The sequence below is a fragment of the Diplotaxodon limnothrissa genome, linkage group LG23, assembly GCF_057381915.1.
Source record: "Diplotaxodon limnothrissa isolate DT_005_m linkage group LG23, D_limnothrissa_male_GT1.1, whole genome shotgun sequence".
In the NCBI taxonomy this organism is placed as follows: domain Eukaryota; kingdom Metazoa; phylum Chordata; class Actinopteri; order Cichliformes; family Cichlidae; genus Diplotaxodon; species Diplotaxodon limnothrissa.
The window spans coordinates 31,398,154-31,406,687 of record NC_140617.1 but is presented as its reverse complement, the minus strand read 5'-3'; positions in this window follow the sequence as shown (position 1 = coordinate 31,406,687).

Below are 8,534 nucleotides of genomic sequence, written 5' to 3'. Positions count from 1 at the left end.
CATCACTTGCTCTTTGCCTGATTGCTGTGGGACACCAATATCACCACTGCGAAGCTGTTGCTTCACCTGACATCCCTCCATTTGTGGTTGTGATGTAGAGAAGAACGATGGCTAAAACGGCACCAATTGTGAACTTGCAAGTTACGGGAAAGTAAAAAAAATCTGACTTTTAGTAAACGGGCCCGTGTGAGTCACCCTGAAGGATGGTTTGTGGTGGAAAAGAATGAAAAGTTTGTTATTTTTAGCTGCTGCCTGCAGGACAGAGACGGGTGGTCGACCTGTAACCTTTGTGTGCTCGGTGGTTAACACCGCCCAAACAATTTCTGTGCACATGAATCCTGAGAATTACTGTTTGCATAACTGTCTGAGAGATAGAAGGCGTTTGTGTGTCTTTCTATGTGTCTGGGTGAGTAATCTGAGTTCAAAAGAAACACAGAGTGCATCTATGTCTATGTGTGTGTTTGCATTTGCTGCCATTGCTGTACAGTATTATAATTTACAGAGTTAAACTGTAGGGAGCACCAGTGCTAGGTTTATTGGCCTGCATGGGCAGTTATTGGTTTATCATAGAAACTCAGAGTATAATGCTACAGTGAAGTCTGTTATCTTTATATATAAACACAGTTTGAAGGTTTAAATATTAATAAATGTCTTTGATGATAAGAAGCTAACAAGCTGATTGTGTTGCTTTTACAGTGTTTTTCCTTTTTTGTATCAATAAATCTGTTAAATAGTGTCCTGCACTTGTGCTGCAAGATAAATCTTAAGCTAATGTGGATCGGCACTGGGTTAAATAAATAAAAAACTTTATCTGCTGTCTTTTCGCTGCTTCTTTTAATTGATTTTGCTGAATATCACAATAGTATGAAGTGATACCCTCATACTAGCTTGGATTCTTTTGAGATTGTTTGGCAGTGATGTATGGGGACCGTGGGTGTTACATACTGAAACTCATTTCCTCCACAGCCCACTGCTGTGACTGTACTGTTTTACTTTCAGAACCTGTGAGTGGTATAACGGCATCTCCTTCTTTGGAAAAAAAAAAGAACAAAAGAATAAATCTGTGACTAACCAATGCAAATATTTTAAGATTAAAATAGCTTTAACCAGTTTAAAATTTGTTTTTTTTTTTTTGAATATTATTTAAATGACTCACTTGTGAGTCAATTTTCACACCAAAAAAAACCTGAAAGTGTGCATTGAGTTAACCCTTACAGTTTGTATGCTTTTAAGCTTAAACTGGATTTTGGTTTCATTTTGAATTCAATTACCACGTATAAACTAACATCATTGGTTTCCTATTATTTTGTTTCAAAACGGCTGCTATGAAATAGGTGCATCCATCCACTTTCCACTCTATCCAGTCTGGGAGACGAACAACCATATGCCAAATAACCTAAACAAGCATTTCTTTGGGCCGTGGAAGGAAAGTGGAGCAGCTGAAGGAGTGTCGCCATGCAGTTCTTTAAGTACAAGTCAGGTATTACAACACAATGGATGCCTAAAATAATCACACTATTTTCAACATCTACAGTCTTTTTCATAAGACTCTATGCAGTCCTGGGAAAAGCTAAGCAGACAGTATGATTCAGTAGTCTGTGGAACCACCTTAAGCAACAACAACTTGAATTGGTGTGTTTGGCTTTTTCTGTCTCTCGTATCATTATGGAGGAATTTTTGCTCAGTCTTCTGTACAACGTTGCTTCAGTTCGTTTACATTTGCAGGCATTTGTTTTCTTTTTCAGCCATTCTGATTTAGATTTGCTGCTGTGCTTAGGATCATTTTCCTGGCTGTGCCAGGCTTTAGCTCTCAGACAGACAGCCTCACATCTAAGTCTAAAACACTTTGGTCTATAGAGGAGGTCAGCTCAGGGCGCCCAAGTCCTGTGGCAACAGGAATAACCCCAAATCATCACCTCTCCACCACCGTGCTGGGGGTGTTTGTGCTGATATACTGAGTTTGATTTTTGCAAACTTGGAGCTATGCATTATAACAAAACATCTGTACTTTGCTCTTATTTGTCCAAAGGACATTGTTCCAGATATCTCGTGGTTCTTTCAGATGCAACTTTGCAAACCTAAACCATGTTGCCATGTCCTTTTTAGTGAGAAGAGGCACTGTCCCAGAAACCCCTCCAATCAAGCCATACACGTTCAGTCTTCTTCCTGAACTGTGTTGAGCATTTAGCATGCTAACTGAGGCCTGTAGAGTCTGTGGGGTAGCTCTTAGATTTTTTCAGTTTCAATCTGAGGTAAGGGGATTGTAGAGTCATCCATGTAAAAAACTGTGGCATAATTTGCAAAAAAAAAAAGCTTCAGATCTTCTGTTTTTATAGAGGTGCTCATACTTAATTAGCTGATCAGTTAATCAAATACATTTGATTACCAGCACCTCACTGCTACTTACCCTCTTAATTCCAGTGGAAGCAGTAAGGATGTACGCAGTTTTTCACAGGACTACATAAATTGTTATTATTATTAAAACTGTCTTTACATGTGACTTGCATATGTTATGAAAACAAAAACAATGTCTTCTGCTAATTTTTCTGGGGGTTTTTTCTCGTTTTTTTCTTGTCTTTTTATAATACTGTTTTTATCTTCTTTTTTTGTTTGTTTATGTTTTTGGTTTATTTATGTTTCTTCCTGAGGTGAAGCATCTAACGATTTTTGTTTAGTTTCCACAGTAACAATTACAGGAAAAAAATTCCAAGTAGCTCACTATATATTTTCAGTGTTATCAGTGACCCCGCTGTTATTAAAGCAAATAATTTGACTGAAAACATTGACTGTTATACCAAACAAGATTGTTATACAGGCTTATCTGGCGGAAACAATGTCCTTTTCTTGTATATTTTACAATAAAAGCACTGGACCACTAACAAGAAATTATTTTACTCATTGCTCAACTTCATTTTAGAATATTTTAAGGATTTATTTATTCAACTACAGCGTGGCAGAAATAAGATATCATCAGGCCAGCTGGCTGCTAAGTGCGAAACAGAGGTTTACTGTTCTGCCACTAGAGGGCGACCTTGTCTAACTTGATTTAAAAGTCAAAGACGTAACCCACACATCTGTCCAACTTCAAGTACACTTTTTTTGGGGGGGGGGCTCAGTTTCCCTACCTCTGTTATATCTGCCCCTCATACAGTATACAATTTCACATACAATCACACTTCCATGTTTATTCCCCCAAAGAGGCAACGGGGTGCTCTGAATGTGTCACATGGTGGCCGGTGGGCGATGTGTTATCTAAGGTGGGATGTTTGTGAGTATGTGCTTGTGTGTCTGTGCCAGATTTTGCAGCAAGGCACGTCAACTTTTAGTACCTATGAAACCACAACGTCCTACAGGTGCCACATACTCCATGAAGGCCTCCACTGTCAGTCTGACCCAGTCTACCTCTGCAGTACCCTCTGCTCACTATAAAGTAGTTATTAGAGGCCATTTTGTCCACATTTAAAAATAAATCTTACACTTTTTGTAGCTTTAAAACAGCTGCAAACTGCTTTTTTTGCCAATGTTGGTGTCGATTATATAATCTTTATCAGATAAGCACTGTGGTTAAGGCCAGAAATTAGAATTTCAAAGCCTAAACTCAAGCGCTTTCCTTTTAGTGTTATTTATATACATGTGTCATTTACAAGCATGAATGTAATGTTGCTGCAGGCTGGGTATCATCAGTGTCAAAGCATGTGACTAAGAACAACATTTTCTTAATATCCGTGAGATTGCGTTTGCATCGTGGATTCTGCATGACTGAAAAACTTTGTTCTTCTTTTTCAATGCTAATTCTCTGTACTCTTCTGTACTGTGCATGATTTAAATTCTAACACCATTTAACTGGTGAGAAATTGCCCTTTTTTATTGTCTGTGAACGTCAGTTTAGAAATGGTTCCTGTTCCAGACTCAAGGTAACGTAAATATGGGAGACTCAAGAGAATTTCTTGGTTCATTTTTTTATAAGCGTCTGTAGCTGGTTTCAGTCTGAAGTGAAAGGTGTCACTTCCTGCATTCAAGGTGTAAGAAAGTACGTCACATCTTTGGATGAGCCAAAGTTAAAAAATAGGGGGGCGAGGTTTCATTGACTGCGCCAAGCATGTGATTCTGCACATGCTGTGAGTAATCCAGACAACGGAAAGTGAAAAATATGACATAAAAATCACATGCTCTCAATCCCCACCTTCCAAAGTCCAAACTGTTTATGATTCTCAATTTAGGATTATAACTTGAGAGTATATTTCAGGTTAATTAGCAAGAACCAGCATGTAGCATGCATCGGAAACAAAAACATGTAAGTCAAACTAATAATGGCTTGAAAAGGCTGCTCTGTGGTGCGGTGGTTGGCACTGCTGTCCCACAGAAAGGATGCTATCTGGTCAACTGGGGCATTTCAATGTAGAGTTTAAGTGTGCTCAGTGTGCCTGTGTGGGTTTTCTCTGGAGTATAGCGACGATGTGTTGCACTGCATGAGGCAAATGGTGTTCACACCAGATACTGACCGGTTCTGGGTCCCCAGACCCCCAATAGCACAAAAAACTGCACATTCCAGGGTGGCCTTTTGTTGTGGGCAGTCTGAGGTACACCTGTGCACTACTCATGATGTCAGATCAGCATCCTGATGTGGCACACCTGTGAGGTGGGATGGATTATCTCAATATAGCAGATGTGCCCACTACCACACATTTGGACTGATTTGTGACCACTGTTTGGGAGGGATGGTTATATTGTGTATCTGGAATGAATTTTAGGTCTCTACGTCCATCCCATGGGGAATGGGAGCAGTAACAAAGGTGTTGCGTTTATATTTTTGTTGAGTGTAGTATCTGAAACTAGGCCCAAACATTTAGCCAAGGTTTCTGCTTTTTAAAATAGCCATCTTTCATAAGCTGCACTAACTATCGCACATAGCATTCTGTGATAATGGCTTTACTATTAGCCTGCAAATTATACTAGTAACAATTTTTGTTTCCTACAAAGTTTGGTTTGTGCAGACTAGTGATGGGTCGTTTGCGAACGAAATGGCTCTTAGAGCCGACTCTTTGAAGTGAACAACGCCAGCCGGCTGTGAGGTTTTTTTTTCTTTCTCTCACCCTCTCTCTCGCCCTTTTTTCCGCTAAACTCCACACACGCGGCCTGTACTTTGCGCAGGCCAGAGGGGGGAAGGGGCGTTAGTTACACTCGCAGTAGCACAGGAACAGAGCCAGAGAGAAAGAGAGCGAGGGACAACAACGTCACATTAGAAAAGTATAGTAATCATCCACTATTTTCAGTTGCAAATGATAAAGGATTCAGAAATCATGCAGGCCCATATGACAGAGAATGTGCATCTTCTTTTTGTTTTAATATTTAAATTTATATTTAATTGTGTTGTGGTTTGCAGTGTTTTGTGTTGTTTCACATTATTTGTTTAAAAGGAAAAAGCTGAAAATTTAAATAGTTAAAAGTTTAAAATGTAAATAGTTGTTTTTTGTATTATAAGATTTATTTATTACATTTTATGTGGAGTGAATAAATAAATTATATTTATGGTGGCCCTTAGAGACAAAGCACGTACAAACTCCAAAACACGTACAAACTCCAAAACACGTAAAAACTCAGAAGCACGTACAAAAGACAACAGAAGTGCTCCAGGATGCTAGGGCGCAGTGTTGAGCTTTTGTTACCTAGTGGCTACACAAGCCAGGAAGTATCAACAACCGGATTTGGTGTGTGGTAGTAACGGGTAAATGAACTTTTTTTAAAAATTATTTGAATAAATATGAGTGCTTGTCTATAAATACACAAACAATACACACATGCTTTCAATTGTGTAATTTAAGTGATCTGGGTAGCTCTGTTTTGGAAGTTCAGCTAACGCTAGAAATGTGTTTTGGAGTTTGTATATGCTTTAGAGTTTGTACGTGCTTTGTCTCTAGGGGCCATATATAAACATATAAATAAAACCACTTTTTTTACATTAGTAATTCCTTTTCTGCATAATTTTATATTATTGTTAATGATAAATTAATTAAAGCAACAAAACAGCCTGAAGATCCGGTTCGGAGCCGAAAGAACCGGCTCTTTTTAGTGAGCCGAGCCGGATCTCTAAAAAGAGCTGGAAATCCCATCACTAGTGCAGACCTAGGGAAGAAGCATATCTTCCCTTTGATTTCACCTGCACAAGTGCCAAGGTAGGTCTCCCCTGCATAATTGGTTTTCCCTGCATCGGGAGCACGCGCTGGGCTCTTCAAATCACGGGCAAACAGTATCCCACATTCTTGATTTTTAGTTCACAAACACTTCTCATAATGACTAACTACTCCTGACATTTTGGAGATGTTAGCTCTTTATACAGTAAAGTTACAGTGGGATGCAAATTTGTCCCCCGGTTCAAATCATGGACAAACAGTATCCTACAGCTGTTTATGTTTTTAAACCCATTTTGCACAGAGAGGCATTCTTGGAAAAATGTATTGACAGCAATGTTGAATATTATTACACGGGGAAAAAATAACTACACGTAAAATAATTACACCGTGACACCTCTGTCTTTCTAAATGGAGGGACAGTAACTGCGTGTGTGTATGTAAGCGTGTAAAACTTGAAGATAGTCAGATTAACAGTATTTTGTCTCTATCTGCCATTCTGCAATTCATCTCATGTAAACAGTTTTTAAAAAATGTCAATTTTCGTTGATTCAAAACGCTGTTTACATGTGGATGAAACAGCTGCGTTTTCAAAAATACCCGTGTAGGTGCGGACGTAGCGTAAAAGAGTTAGTATTTCATTTTATTACTACCTGTAATTTATTGCAGATTACTTGTATTTGCTTAATTGTTTACTAAATGTTTGAGGTGTGAAATAAACTGCAATGGAGCAAAATAGGGGTGTGTGTGGTTGGAGGATGTGTTTGTGCCCGTGCGGGGGGGGGGGCGAACATTTTTCTTGTAAAACAAAGGGGGGCCTAGCAAAAAAAGTTTGGGAACCACTGGGTTGGTGCAACATGGTAGTAACATTCCTTATTCTGATGCTTGATATTCTATGCTCAAAAACACTGGACCTGAGCATTGCTGTATTGTTACAAAAGAATGTTCTAAATATATTTCATCAACTTTTTAAAATGTTTCACAGTTATTATTACACCATTACCCCAACTGTGATAGAAAATTATGGGTGCAATCTGTAAAATACATCGTATTACTGTTTTATTACATTGCTGCAATGTTGCACAAGTGTCTCATTGCGGTTTGGTTAGTTTGTCACAATAGAGCGATGCTGCGACAATATCACCATCTGGTTATAATGGAAACTTTCCAAACTATGAGCTAATGCATTGCAGCCATTGTGCAACGTGTTGTAGTGTGGTTTATTTTAGACACATCAAAGTATTTTGTTATGTTGTTATTTAACAAGTAACTTTTGAAGTAAAATTTAGTTTTCTTAGTGCAATAACAGCTGTGGGATAATGAGTGGAAGGCTAACTTTATGAGTTACATCTTCCTTTTCTTTTTCTGTAAAACCATTGGAGCCGTTGTCTTCACATATGCTCATGTGGTGTGTGGTTCAATTCTACTTCCTGCTCCCAAATGCAAAGACACTCAAATAACAAAGAAGAAAAGCTTCTTTAATCATCAACGACAGAGAGCAGCGATGCAAACACACTAATTCAATCATAAATACAGTCAAAGGTCCTGTTTGCACAGGATGTGTGCAAAACTGTTACCTGTACAGGAAGCAAAACTATTACCTTTCCAATGTGTCATACACCACACACACGCACGTACACACATGCACACTTACGCACACACACACATGCACCCGCAGTCTTTGCAGACTAAACAATAGTGGTTTCTCAAGTAGGAAATTTCACTTCTACAGTTTGATTTGATTTACAGGAATTCAAAAAATGCTAAACTGGGTACACGGTAACACACACCAGTGAGACGCCAGTAGATTTAAATAAGAAATTGTAGCAAGGCTTAGCTCACACATCAGTAAAATATGCTGATTATAATAAATTGAGCTTTACAGACTGATTTTAGAGCATTTCAGACATGAGGATCGTCATCATACATCGTTGTCATAGATATGAGTGTAGAGCTCCTGACTTGGTTTTGTTGTCTTCCTCGGTTTTCCTGGATAACACAGATGAAAGGAAGTCAGTTCATCTTCTCAGGATCATGATAGTGAATGTGCATAGCATGACATAAGTATTAACTTTATGTGCAATTTTAATTAATTAATTAATTAATTAATTGGGGGGGTTTTTGTTTTGGTTTTTTTTTACTATTTTTCGGTTTAAACTTTATCCTTTCAGCAACACAACCAGTTCCTCTATGTACAAACCCAAACATCTCACCTTTGCAAACTTGCTTCGATGTAACACATATTAATATTACTACGGTGACAAATACCACACTCCCAACAACACGGTATATGACTGGCCAGAAAGTGTCAGCAGAAGTTGTATTCACTGCAAGAAATCAGAGGACGATTGATGTAGCATCAAAGAAGCAGTGATATAAAAATTAGTGTGGGAAACATAATGTTCG